Source organism: Delphinapterus leucas, chromosome 5 (assembly GCF_059928025.1).
Source record: "Delphinapterus leucas isolate spDelLeu-1000000601 "Yukka" chromosome 5, BTC_Dleu_Yukka2, whole genome shotgun sequence".
In the NCBI taxonomy this organism is placed as follows: domain Eukaryota; kingdom Metazoa; phylum Chordata; class Mammalia; order Artiodactyla; family Monodontidae; genus Delphinapterus; species Delphinapterus leucas.
The window spans coordinates 46,108,805-46,121,905 of NC_143133.1; the positions used below are offsets into that span (position 1 = coordinate 46,108,805).

The 13,101-nt window shown below is 39.2% G+C and overlaps 1 pseudogene; it reads left to right on the forward strand.

The window, feature by feature from the left end:
• Window positions 1-758: 758 nt before the first annotated feature.
• Window positions 759-2,851, forward strand: LOC149749122 (ethanolaminephosphotransferase 1 pseudogene; annotated as a pseudogene).
• The last annotated feature ends 10,250 nt before the right edge of the window (window positions 2,852-13,101 follow it).

Here is a 13,101-nt window from a genome sequence, read left to right on the forward strand (position 1 = left end):
AGCACTGGTGTTTGGTGGCCTTTGGGTGGAGCTGGTTCTTAGTGTTGAGACGGAAGTCTCTGGGAGAGCTCCCAGCAATTAATATTACATAGGGCTGGGAGGTTTCTGGTGGTCCAGCATCCTGGACTCAGCTCTCCCACCTCAGAGGCTCAGGCCTGACACCCCATCAGAGCACCTAAACCCTACCAGCCACATGGCTAAGAAGAAAAGGAAGAAAAAATAATGAACAGACAGAACCCCAAGACAAATGGTAAAAGCAACACTAAGCAGACAAAATCACAAAAAGAAAAATATACACAAACAGTCACAAAAAGAGGAAAAAAAGAAAGGAAGAAAGCAACGAAATCAATATACAAACTACAAATGAAAACAATCACTAAAAACTAAACTAATATAAACATGAATCTAAAACCAAATCAAACACAGAAGGCAAACCCCAAGTCTACAGTTACTCCCAAAGTCCACTGCCTCAATTTTGGGAACACCGTTGTATTCAGGTATTCCACACATGCAAGGTTTATCAAGCAAATTGTGGGATTTAGTCCACTGCTCCTGAGGCTGCACAGAGAAATTTCCCTTTTTCTTCTTTGTTCACATGGCTCCTGGAGTTCAGCTTTGGTTTTGCCCCTACCTCTGCCTGTAGGTCTCCCTCAGGCATCTGTTACCCACCCAGACAGGAGGCGGTTACAGCAGCGGCTGATTAGGGCTCTTGCTCACTCAGCCCAGGGAGAAGGAAGGGTAAGGTAGTCATAATTGTGATGCGGGGACAGTCGGCGGTGGCAGATGTCAGCGTGTAGTTGCAACAGCCTGAGCTATGCCCTGTGTTCTCCTACAGAATTTGGCCTTAGCTCATGAGACCCTGGCAGTGGCATGCTGCACAGGTTCTTGGTAGGGTGTGGGTAGTGACCTGCGTTTGCACACAAGACTCTTGGTGGCAGCGGCGGCAGTAGTAGCTCTCCTTTGCCCACCTCTGGGGTCCAAGATGATAGCTGCAGCTCACGCCCATCTCTGGAGCTCACTTAGGCAGTGCTCTGTCACTTGTGAGCACATGGAGCAGGAAGCCCCTCTCCTTGCGCACCTGAAACGATGGTCTCTTGCCTCTCGGCAGGTTCAGACATTTTCCCGGACTCCCTCCCGTCTAGCTGTGGCGCACTAGCCCCCTTCAGGCTCTCTTCATGCAGCCAACCCCAGTCCCCTCCCTGGGGTCTGACCTCTGAAACCTGAGCCTCAGCTCCCAGCCCCCGCCCGCCCCGGCGGGTGAGCAGACAAGTGTCTCAGGCTGGTGAGTGCTGGTCAGTGCCGATCCTCTGTGCGGGACTCTCTTCACTTTGCCCTCTGCACCCCTATTGCTGCACTCTCTTCTGTGGCTCTGAAGTTCCCTACTTGGCTGACTCCAAATCTGATAAATTTTTCTGGCTTTCTGCTGGTTGTGTTCAATTTTCTGCTTATGGCATACTTTGATCCCGACTTTTATGCTTCAGTATCAGGTCACAAGCATGTACCTGATTGGGTTTGGATTGTAGTGGGCATCCTCAACTTTGTAGCCTGCGCTCTAGATGGTGTGGATGGAAAGCAAGCCTGTAGAACCAATTCCAGCACCCCATTAGGGGAGCTTTTTGACCATGGCCTGGATAGTTGGTCATGTGTTTACTTTGTTGTAACTGTGTATTCCATTTTTCGATGAGGATCATCTGGTGTCAGTGTTTTTGTTATTTATCTCCTGCTCTGGGTAGTTTTATTTTCTTTCATCCTGCCCCACTGGGAAAAGTATAACACAGGGATTCTTTTCCTGCCATGGGGAAATGACGTTAGCCAGGTGACTGTTTCTTTTGTCTACATAGTGACTGTGATTTTGGGAGTTGAGGCCTGGTATGAACCTTTCCTGTTTAATTTATTTTATAGAGACCTATTCACTGCAATGATCATTGGTTGTGCATTATGTGTGACTCTTCCAATGAGTTTATTAAACTTTTTCAGAAGCTATAAAAATAACACCTTGAAACACAACTCAGTCTATGAAGCTGATGCTAGCGACCCAAGCCTAGCTGATAAAAAAGGACCATGTTGGTTTTGTTTTTAAAAGGAATATATATGTAATCTAAGTTGGCCAAATGAAGTTAAATTTTATGATTTTCTTAGCACTATTAAGATATAAAACTCTCCTTGTAAATTTGAAGGTAATTTGAAAGGAGTTGCTGGAGTTCAGCATGAGAAATGTGAAAACTCTAACCAACATACTAGAAAGTATAACTGAGAAAAGTAGAGAGAAAAAGGAAGGAAAGAAGGAAGGAAGGAAGGAAGGAAAGAAGGAAGGAAGGAAGGAAGGAAGGAAGGGAGGGAGGGGGAGGGAGGGAGGGAAAGAAAGGGCTAGATGTGATGATATTGAGTAATACATGATTATATACTTTTGGCACCTAGATACACCCATTCCCAAAGCAAGCTGTATCTCCTAGGCTTTTCATTTATACGTGTCATTGAGTTTCTTGTTTTATTAAGGCTGTTTGATATTCTTTAATTTGCATTTTAAGGAATCTCAATTTCTTGGAAAAGACTGGAAAACTGAGATGAAACTGGAATGCATTTGTTTGAGACAGGGAAATATTCCAAAGTGAAACAGATAATAACTGATATGAAGAGATTTTACCAACAATGTTCTCATGCTGAAACCCATTACACTTTGGAATTTGGGGTCAAACAAAACTGTGTGCAAATCTTAAATCCATTACTTACTTACAGGCTATGCAGTCCAGCTCAGAGTCTAGCAGCACATAGAAGGTGCTTAATTAATTATATTGAATAAACTAATAAATTAATTATATTGAATAAACTAATAAATAAGTGGGTGAATAAACTTGGCAAGGTTACCTAACTCTCTTGTAGAAAAAAGGCTATGGGACTATAATGTTGCATTGTAATCTAAATGTTAAGTTCCATGCAATTCCTGAGCACAATACAAAATCTACAATAGCTTCCCTTCGCTACTTCCTAGTGATAAAATTGAGTGAAAATGAACATATCCAGGACAAACTTAAAGAAAAAAAGAGAGAGAATGAAAGAGAAAGAGAGAAGGGGAGAAATAGAAAAAGAAAGAAAGAAGAGAGGGAGGAAGGGAGGGGAGAGAGAGAGAGAGAGAGAGAGAGAAAGAGAGACAGAGAGAGAGAGAAGGAGAGAGAGAGAAGTAAATCCTTTGCAATTTAACTAAATTTCTGAAAGAGGTTTGCCTATAACCCTTACGTTGGGTTTAACAACCTTCTAGAAATGCCTTTTACCCACTTTATCTTCAGTCACTGACTACCTCTGGGTATTGGTTTCTATAGGTAGTATTCAGAAAAGAAACCACTTTATGATATGAGTAGGATTCATATCCTTTGCCATAAGGGAAGTTGATATGATATTTTGTCAAAAGAATTCATCAGTATGCACCATCACTATTCTCCAAGGGAGTGATTGCTGTGCCGCATAGCAAATTATACAGGCTACAGACTGACAAGATCAGAAGGAAAGTGCCAAAATGGAAAAGGTTACCATAGGTATCAAATAAGATGTCACCCTTATTAACATATACACAGGTTTGTGATACATTTATAGAAAATATTGCACTTGGGGAGTTGCTTTGTGTGAAAATTTCTGCAACAACCTGGTTTCATCATTTTCTGCTGGCAACCCGTATTTATAAATTATTTTTCACAGAACAGTTGTAATATTGCAAAGTATACATGTCTCAATTGTGCTCTTAAAATAACTAGTCTTGGAATTGGAAATATACAATTAAAAATAAAACTAGGATTTTAATAGAGTGGAGTTAATTTAGAAGATTTTAACCAGCAGCCTGGGATAGGCAAGAATTGGCCACATTTCACTTCTTATAATTGACATAAAGGAAGAATAAAGAACTTCCTTCCTGAAGTGGCAGGCCAAGTCTTGATGCATTCCTTTGCTTTCTGGAAGTTTATGTATGCGTGTGTGTGTGTGTATATGCTTTTTGAAGAGTTGGGAGGAGCCCAGGGGCTTTGTAGGACCCCAGGTTCAGCACTTATATATATACATGTGATTCTCCCTGCAACAGCAATAAGTGTCACTAAAACTCATCACAGTAGCTTTGCATTCCCACAAGTGGCCATTCTATGCTTTAGCAGCGTGTTTCTTCAAGTATAATCCCAGGACAGCCCTCTTCACTATCACTTGGGGTGTCTGTTTAAATTGTGCTTCCTGAGCCCCACCATAAACCCATGTCATTTCTGGTAGGGCACTGGAAGAATGTGCAGTGGGAAATTTGCAATTTGAAAACCCCTACCATAAACAACACAAAGTAGTATACTGCAGTGACTAAGGGAAGATATTAGAACCCAATTGCCTGGTTTCAAATTTATTTTCCAACAGCTAGCTATCAGTTGTGAAACACTGAGCAAGTTACTTATCTTCCTTGTACTTCAATTTCTTCATCTTTAAAATAGGCACAGATACATATTATATAACAATACCTAAATTACATATACGTTGTTAAAATTAAATAAATTGATAGTGTAAACAGCTTAGAGAAATGCTAAGCTCCAATGTTAATCAATATTATTTTAGAGGTTACCAGGTATAGAAATGATCTTAACTCATAAGGGTTTTCCCAAATTCCCCTACTATTTCATAGTATCGCCTTTGTTTTGATTTCTCAGCTCCATGAATGTGAAGATTATGTTAATTTGCTCACATCTTTGCCCAGTGCCTACGATATTGCACTCTGAATAATTTTTAAAATTTGAGTTAATTTAACACTGCCCTCTGTTTCCTTATTAGAACCAATGGCAAAAGAATAACGGTTAACAGCTTACTGTCTCATAGGAAATTAAATTTAATATTTTAGGATTGAGAAAAGTGTGTGGACTCTTCAAACCCAGAAATTTTCTGGACTTTAGCAAAACTTTCCTCATAAAAGACTGGCTTGCACCCCTTTATCTTGTTGCTTTTGTTTTTTCCTTCTCCTTTTCTCATAAAAGACCCCCCATAGTCTTCTGCTTGACTCCCACCTTCATCTACTCTTATTTCCCCCCGTCTCTTGCTCAGCTCTGGGTCTGGACACATGGTTTACCTGTTTTACCAAGGACCAAAACTCTTTTAGCTAGGAGTTACCACACCTGCTGCACTTTCTGCCTGAAAAGTTTCTCAAAAACTTCGCCATCTCTATTCAAAATTGTTTGTCAATGGATCTCTGTCTCCCTCTGTTCAGTGAGTATCTAGTGGTGAGGAACCTTGTCTCATTCATCCTTACATCACCAGGGCCTGACACTGGGCATCAAACACACTCCCACTGAAAAAAGGAAGGAACCCAGAACACGAAAGCGTAAGATTCTTCCATTTGCTTATGTTCTCCTCTCAATCATCTTCATCGATATCAACCTAGGTTATGATTATCTTAGGAGAAACTTGGCATTGAACCTGTTAGGGGCCAGACTGACCAGCGAGAAAGAGAATGATCAGGCTGAGGAACCCTCAGAGGAACCATTCCATAAAGCCCTTTTGATGCTGCAAGCCTTCTCCTAAGCTGGTCTCAGAAGTCACTCAACCCAATTCTGTTGTGTTTTCTTAGTCACAGGCTAATGGTAGGGGTCTTCTCAGATTCGAGGAAAGAGGACTAACAAGAACATGCATTTCTATGGGGGACTTGATTCATCAATTGGAAGGCTGAAGTTCTTTCAAGGCAAGCCTGATCTTTTTCTGCCTCCTCAGATAAATTATGAATAAGTATGTTATCATGAACACTGCAGAAACGTTTAGATCTGCTACACTTGGTTTCAAAACCCAAATCCATCATTTACCAGGCACCTGATATTATCTATGAAAGGGAACTAAAAAATATCATACCTATATTATGGGGTTATTGTGAGAAGTAAGAAAATATGGGCACAACTTCTGCTGTAAAGTAGGCACTTAGCAAGTGGTAGCTGGTGTTAATATTATTTTGATAATTTAATAAATATGTATTTATTAAACATTTGAAAGAGATAAAGTACAAGATTTATGTTTTTTCCTCTAAAAAATATCTCTAAATCAACCCCATTCTGAATGTCATTAAACAATATAAGATTATGTATTTTCAGCTCAGTTTCAGTGTATTTTACATACAGGTCACCCTTAAATTTGAAATGAAATCAATAACTTTTAAATGCTCTATTGATTTCAATCTACCAATGAAAGTGTGTAGTCCAAAGCTTGTAAAAATTCTTTTACCCAGAAGAATTGTTGATAACACAGTGTTCCAAAATACTTGGCCTATTATTAAATTAAATATCTTTTTCTAACTAATGAAAGTAACCTACATATCAAGAACATGCAAACCTATCAGATTTCACAATTTCCTTATGAGAAAATACTGCTATTCCAACTTCTTCCTTTATTTTTTTTAGGAAAGTCAGGCAGAGGGGTTAAGTGACATGACCAAATCCATTCCATAAGTTCATGATGGAGAGAGGACTGGTGTTGTGTCTCTAACTCTGAGTCTGTGGCATTGTTACTAAGTACAAACTGCTGTACTGGCTCCCTACCAGAAGCTACCAAAAGTAGAAAAAGACTGCCTTGCAAAGCATTATTCTACTTTGACTGTCAAGGTGTTATATTTTGATTAGAGAAACAAAAGTAAAAACCTTGATAAAACAAATGGCAAGAGTATGTTCTGATTAAAATCAGAAACACTGACCCCTGAAGATGACTCGTTTTTAGAATTATAGCAAAATGAATTTCCAAGAATTCAGTGTTCCTTATGACTTCAAGGCTGCCCAAGATATTTAGAGGTCAATGAATTCAGCCACCTATTGCTAAGCAAGACCCAAATACACTTCAATGCAACAAGAATGGACTTTTCCCTTCTTAAAATTGCCAGCCCCAAATTTCTCTTAGCTCTGTTCACAACATAGATAATAAAGCATCTGATCTTTTATCCAGAAAACACTTTCTCATCCATCTTTTCCACTTTTCTTATTCTGAAAATGAAGGAATAGAAGTTCAGAGTCCTTGTCCACTGCTCTTGTCCAGTGCCAACTTTGTCACTTCACCACACCTCCTGACTGTGCTATGGACAACATCTGACACTTCCTACATCTGCAATTTAGGCAATTTAAATTAATAACAGAACTTTAGGATTTATATTATCAATATGAAATATCAATTTCAAAAATAGCTGAGAGTTTCAAAAGGACAAGGACCATCTTTTCATTTTTTTTTTTTTTTTTTGTGCGGTACGTGGGCCTCTCACTGTTGTGGCCTCTCCCATTGTGGAGCACAGGCTCCAGACGCACAGGCTCAGCTGCCATGGCTCACGGGCCCAGCTGCTCCGCGGCATGTGGGACCTTCCTGGACCGGGGCATGAACCCGTGTCCCCTGCATCGGCAGGCGGACCCTCAACCACCGCGCCACCAGGGAAGCCCCATCTTTTCATTTTTAATTCCCAGTTCTCCTCACATTGTTTGAGAGATAGAAGGCTTTCAAAATATACATGGTAAATGAAAGAATGGAGGGATACATGAATTAATTACCTCAATCTTACTACTATTCAGATAGGAAGATAGTACTATCTGTACTTCTCTAATTTTTGCATATTAAGTCATCACCTGAGGAACTGACTACAATCTCAGACAGAATAAAGAAACTTTTTGGCAAAATAGGTCATCACTATAAAGAAATTTCTCCTTTTATTCCAGCATTGTTTTTCTGGAGTATGTCAACCTAGTGGTCTCTTCCATAACTCAGCTACCTTTTACTGCATGTACAATGTGTGTCAAGGACTATGCAAAAACCCTTATATATTACTTAATTTAATCTTTACAACAACCTCATTGAACAGACTTTCAGAATAAGGCTTTCAGAACTGAGTCTTATTGACTTGTCTAACATGACGTGAAAGATAATGATGGGATTAGCTAGCGATTCTACATTTTCTGGCTCCAAAGCCCATGGCTTTATACATGATACTCTTCTGTCTTAAAGTAGTATTGAAAGATGCTTTTCCCTGTTTCTGAACTGGATCTGTATCTACTTTCTTACCAAGTCTTGTTAAGGGAGACAGTATTGCCAAACTGGTTGATCTAAACCAGAGACATCTGTGGGAACATATTGAATAAGTGGGCTGAGTTTCTGTGTCTTAAAGGTAGTAGAGCAGTGAGATTTCCTCCACTCTTCATCTTTGTGGTCATAGATCAGTGAGAGGCCTAGGTTCATTTCTGTAAGAAAGGAAGAACCACATCTTCCCTCTGCTTTCTCCTGAGGCATGCTCAGGGCTTAGTGGTCTGTCAAGGGTAATGCTTCACTTGGGTTTGCTCCACCTTACTCCTTTCCCTCTGGTACTGGTGAGTATGTTCTTATCGCATTACCATAGGAAGATTATACCCTGAGGTCAGAGAGAAGAGAGAAAACAAGAAAGAAAGATCTTCCCTTTTGTCTTCTAATTTAAACCAGTGAGAAAGTGGAAAACAACCCTGTTAACAATCAGACTGCAGTATTCCCAATAGAATATAAATAATGCTCAAACAAGGACAACACTTATGCCACTCTGCCCATGTTTGGATAGATGTAGACAAGACTCCTCATGACCAAAGAAATGACTAACCATCCTCATCTCCTGATATATACCACCTTTCTTTGAGTGACTGCTGCGTCTTTACTATGGCAATTCTAACTCTATTCTACTTGCCTCCAAATTTAAATTTATTATAATATCTAGTTGCCCTCACATTTTAAATTTTGTTTTTTAATTGCTATTTACTATATTTTATTTATTTATTTATGTTTTTAATTTTTGGCCGCACTGCACAGCATGTGGGATCTTAGTTCCCTGACCAGGGACTGAACCCATGCCCCCTGCATTGGAAGGCGGACTCTTAACCACTGGACCACTGGGGAAGTCCCTGCCCTCACTTTTTGATAACATCAGAACCCAAACTGGTTCCTGCTTAGAATTCTCTAACACAAACACAAATCCTCTAGTAAGCTACTCCTGATTCACTCTTCCCACCTAGGTTCCCCTTGAGTAAACCATTTCTCTCTGCAGCAAGCTAAATAACCTAACCATTCTTTTGACTGGAGAGATGTTCCTGGTGGGCTTCCACTATGTGTTCCTCAAGTCACACCACATTCTCCAAATGTTATAGCAGCTCTGTATTTGGGGATTCTGGGTACTTGCCTAGCTATAAATCAAAGTTATAAATGGTTTTCTATGAGATTACTGTGCTCCATGGTAAAGCTCCCTCAGTGAAGAAGTTGATCAAGAAAAAAAAAAAGTGAATAATTTTCAAGAACAGAACAACATTCTGAATCATACGAGTTGGTAGTTTCTTTCCACCTGCCTTGCCCTTTTTTGTCTGTCTTTGGTGGGCAGGACCAGATTAAGATCTTTAGAGCTGGAAAGCTTTTAAAAATATTACTGTTTCCTTTTGTTTATTTTTGCCACTACTCAGTTCTTCCCATAAGCATTTACTTAGTCTGAGTATTAGTTAATTAGCCCATTCTGCTTTATGCAGTTGTGGAGGACCTTTGCTAGGACTGCTGTCATAAAGTCACACCCTCCAAACTAAGGGGAAAATCAACAGGAAGGAGAAAAAAGGCTCCACTTACCTTAAGCCTAAACTGCTGTTTCTTTTTAACTGAAAAACACTGTTTGGGGTGAGATGTGTGTGTGTGTGTGTGTTTGTGTGTGTGTGTATGGGCGTGTGCAGGGGGAAGACGGATTATTTGTTACTTGTTTAGCCACAAATAAAAAAAAATTGTAAATAGAAGGGAAAGGGAGTTTAATATAAAATTCTAGAAATAAAACCTATGGTCTTGCAGCTAGATGCTGGAAAACACTTCTCAGAGGACTTTTTGTATATCAGCAAGGGCAAACATTAACCAAGTTTTTATAGTAACATGTGATTAGTGCTTTGATGGGAAAATACCAGAGGCTTGGGAGCTTAGAGAAAGGGGACTTAATTTAGGGTCCCCAAGAGACATTGCGGCTGAGATCTGAAGAATGGGTAGAAGCTTGCTAGGGAATCATGTATGGGAAAGAAGCTCAGGTAACACACTGTCTACATGAAATTCAGGAAGCAAGGAAGAACTTTGAGTGGAGGAACAGAAAGAAGTTCCATTGCATAAGGAATGAGGGGAGTGCTATGGGATGAGGGTGAGCCATGATAAAGGGTGTGGACTCAGTGGCTATCTTCGTTGTTCCAGCCTAAATATGACGACCTTCTGGGGAGAGGAGGAGACTTTTTGTTCATCCTCATTTGTACCCTATCTTAAAAAGGTGTTTTACCTGAAGTCTCACTCTCTTTATGCTAGTCAGCTTTCATATATCTGCTTTTCTTACCTACAGTGTTATTCTCGCTCTTCATTCCTGAGCTGCCCTCTGGCTGCTCAACAGCCAGCCTGGTGTGTCCCTGAATAATAGGTTTGCATTCTCACCTGGTAAGTCTTTCTGGTCTCATCTTGCTGGGCCACAATCATGCTCAGATGCTCAGAATATGTGAGCAAGGCAGTATTCCATTTGTGACTTGGGAGAAAGTTACTTAACTGCTCTGTGCCCCATAAAACATAATAATAGTTCTTTCATATAAGGTTGTTCTAAAGATTAGCTGAATTATTTTATGTAAAGCAATTACAAATATCTAGTATATAGTAAGCACTCAATAACTATTGTATCTAGTTATCTGTGGAGTACATGCATTGTTTTGTGCCTGTTCAAAATCCATTGCCACTTCTTCTAATAATAGTACTGAAGTGTACTTTGGAGAATTATTTCTCCCCACTTTAAGTCCATGGCTTGACTTCACACCCTGGCTCCAGGTGTGAGCACATGTTCTAGACCCAGGCCAATACCAGTCAGTGATTCGTTCATGAATGGATTGTGACCTACTCCAAGTCAATGAACCTTGATCCTATGGCTTTTTGCCAGAACTGCAAAGAAAGAGAATCTCTTTTTATACTGGGATTGCTAGATAGAATGGAAAATAAACCAGGAGTGCTCACTAAGATGGAATTTCCTTCCTGAGAAAGAAGCCAACACAGAGAAAAGCAGACCCAAAAGATGGAGACCAACAGATTCCTCACAATAGATTTTGAGCACTGGATTCAGCTACAACTTGAGCAAACATCTTATTTACATTTTTTGTTAAATTAGTAAAATAATTGTATCTGATTCTACTGTCAGTTTGAACAAGGTGACTTCTGTCCAGAAGAGCTCTAACCTTCTGACTTCACCCAAACATTTTCTGATTTGCAAGCTGCTCAAGGAGGGATGGAAGTGCTGAGTTCACAAGCTGACCCAGGGGAACACTGCTGAGCGTAGTTATTACTAATGCATGTATTTCATATTCCTTCACAAATTTTAAATCTCTTTCTCTCCTCAAGTCAACTTGGATCTATGGACCCAAAAACTCAAAACACTTGCAACTTACCAGAGTCTTCCGATCCTATTTTCCTTCACATCCTGAACTCTTTTGCTTTTCTCGGTTATGTTAGACTCTCAAGTTTTTTTTTTTTTTTTGGCCCCTCCTCTTCAAGTAAACAAATTTATACCATGTGTCCATTTGTACCCTTACTAAATTATCTTTCTTTCTCATTCTTCCTTGCTGCCCTACCCCCATTACAATCTTTCTCAGATCAGGGAAATGTTTTATCCAAACTTCAACTAAGACATCAAGAAGATGAGTGTTGGCTAACATACAGGTTCAGAATAGAACCAAAGAGCAAAGGGGAGCTTAAAGAAATGCTAAAATAGCAACCTGAATCTGTGAGAAGAAACAACTGATATTAAATGAAATGGGGATTGGGAAGGAGAAGGAGGTCAGTGCCTCATTGAACATTAAATGAGAAATCCGCCCTATAGTTTTCTACTATAGCAGAAATAGAAGAGAATACAGCTAGCCTTTGCATCAAAGGGCAGGAGTACTTGAACATGAGCAGATGAGTCCAGAAGCTATGAGCACTGAAATCAGAATCAGTCAAATTAGCTATTATATTTTGGTCAGCTCTGTTAACAGACTAGTGGGGAGAAAGGACATGCTTTGTTTATATAATTTCTAAAAATATGTACACAAGTTATCTGTTTTTTCCTTCCTTAAGAGCTCCGGGTTTGATTCTCAGCTCTTCTACCTACAATTGGTTCACCTTGGAAAATGTTCTAAACCTCCCTGACCATCTATATCTATAACATAGAAATGATTATCATCATTTCCCCAACTCAGAGGACTATTGTCAGAACTAAACAAGACACTGAATATAAAGACATTTTACAAACAACAAAGTACTACAAAAATAATAATTATACCTATTAATAGTAGTATCATCATTGCTATTATTTTGTGGATCAAAAGTTCAAGCAGAGACTCAAAAGAGTACAATGGACCTCTAACATGCAGATTGTTTCATAACTCTCTGTATCAGTGGGCACATTCTTTTCAAAATGACAAAGTGATACATCAGGAATTAGAATAATTCTTCTCCCAAGAGGAAGGTACTGAGTTTATGATGATTGATTGTGACATTGAAAATTAATTATTTCAATGATACTGAAAATGCAATTTATTCTTTTCTGTATTTAGATCAGGTGGAGGAATTTCACATTGACCTGTAGAAATGGTGGTAATGCTCTTGCAATTCAAAATACAAAAGGGAGCATTGTAGACTCATAGAACCAATCTTCAAATGATATTTTGCAAATGGATTTGTTTATGCATTTTTAAAATCCCCATATTTTTAAACATATAGTTTATTTATTATTAAATATTGGCAATAAATAAAGTAAGAGGAAAAATCAAATCATAGGTATCAGCTATGCCTAAGTATTTCCAGCTAGGCTTGACGTGTTCTACAATAGATCTAGATTTCAGGCTCCAAGAGATTGAGAAAACATATGGAAATTCGCATTATTTACCCTGACTCTATAATATAAATACATGGTTTCAGACGCTTTGGGATAGAAAGCTTAGATTCAATATTTACTACCTTTGTTTCCTCAAACTTAACAACTGCTTTGGGTCTCAGTTTTCTTATCTGTAACTTGGGGACTCTAATAGTCTTCTTTGAAGACTAATGTCTATACTGGATTCTATACAGAATAGATATTCAATACAGCAGCATGGT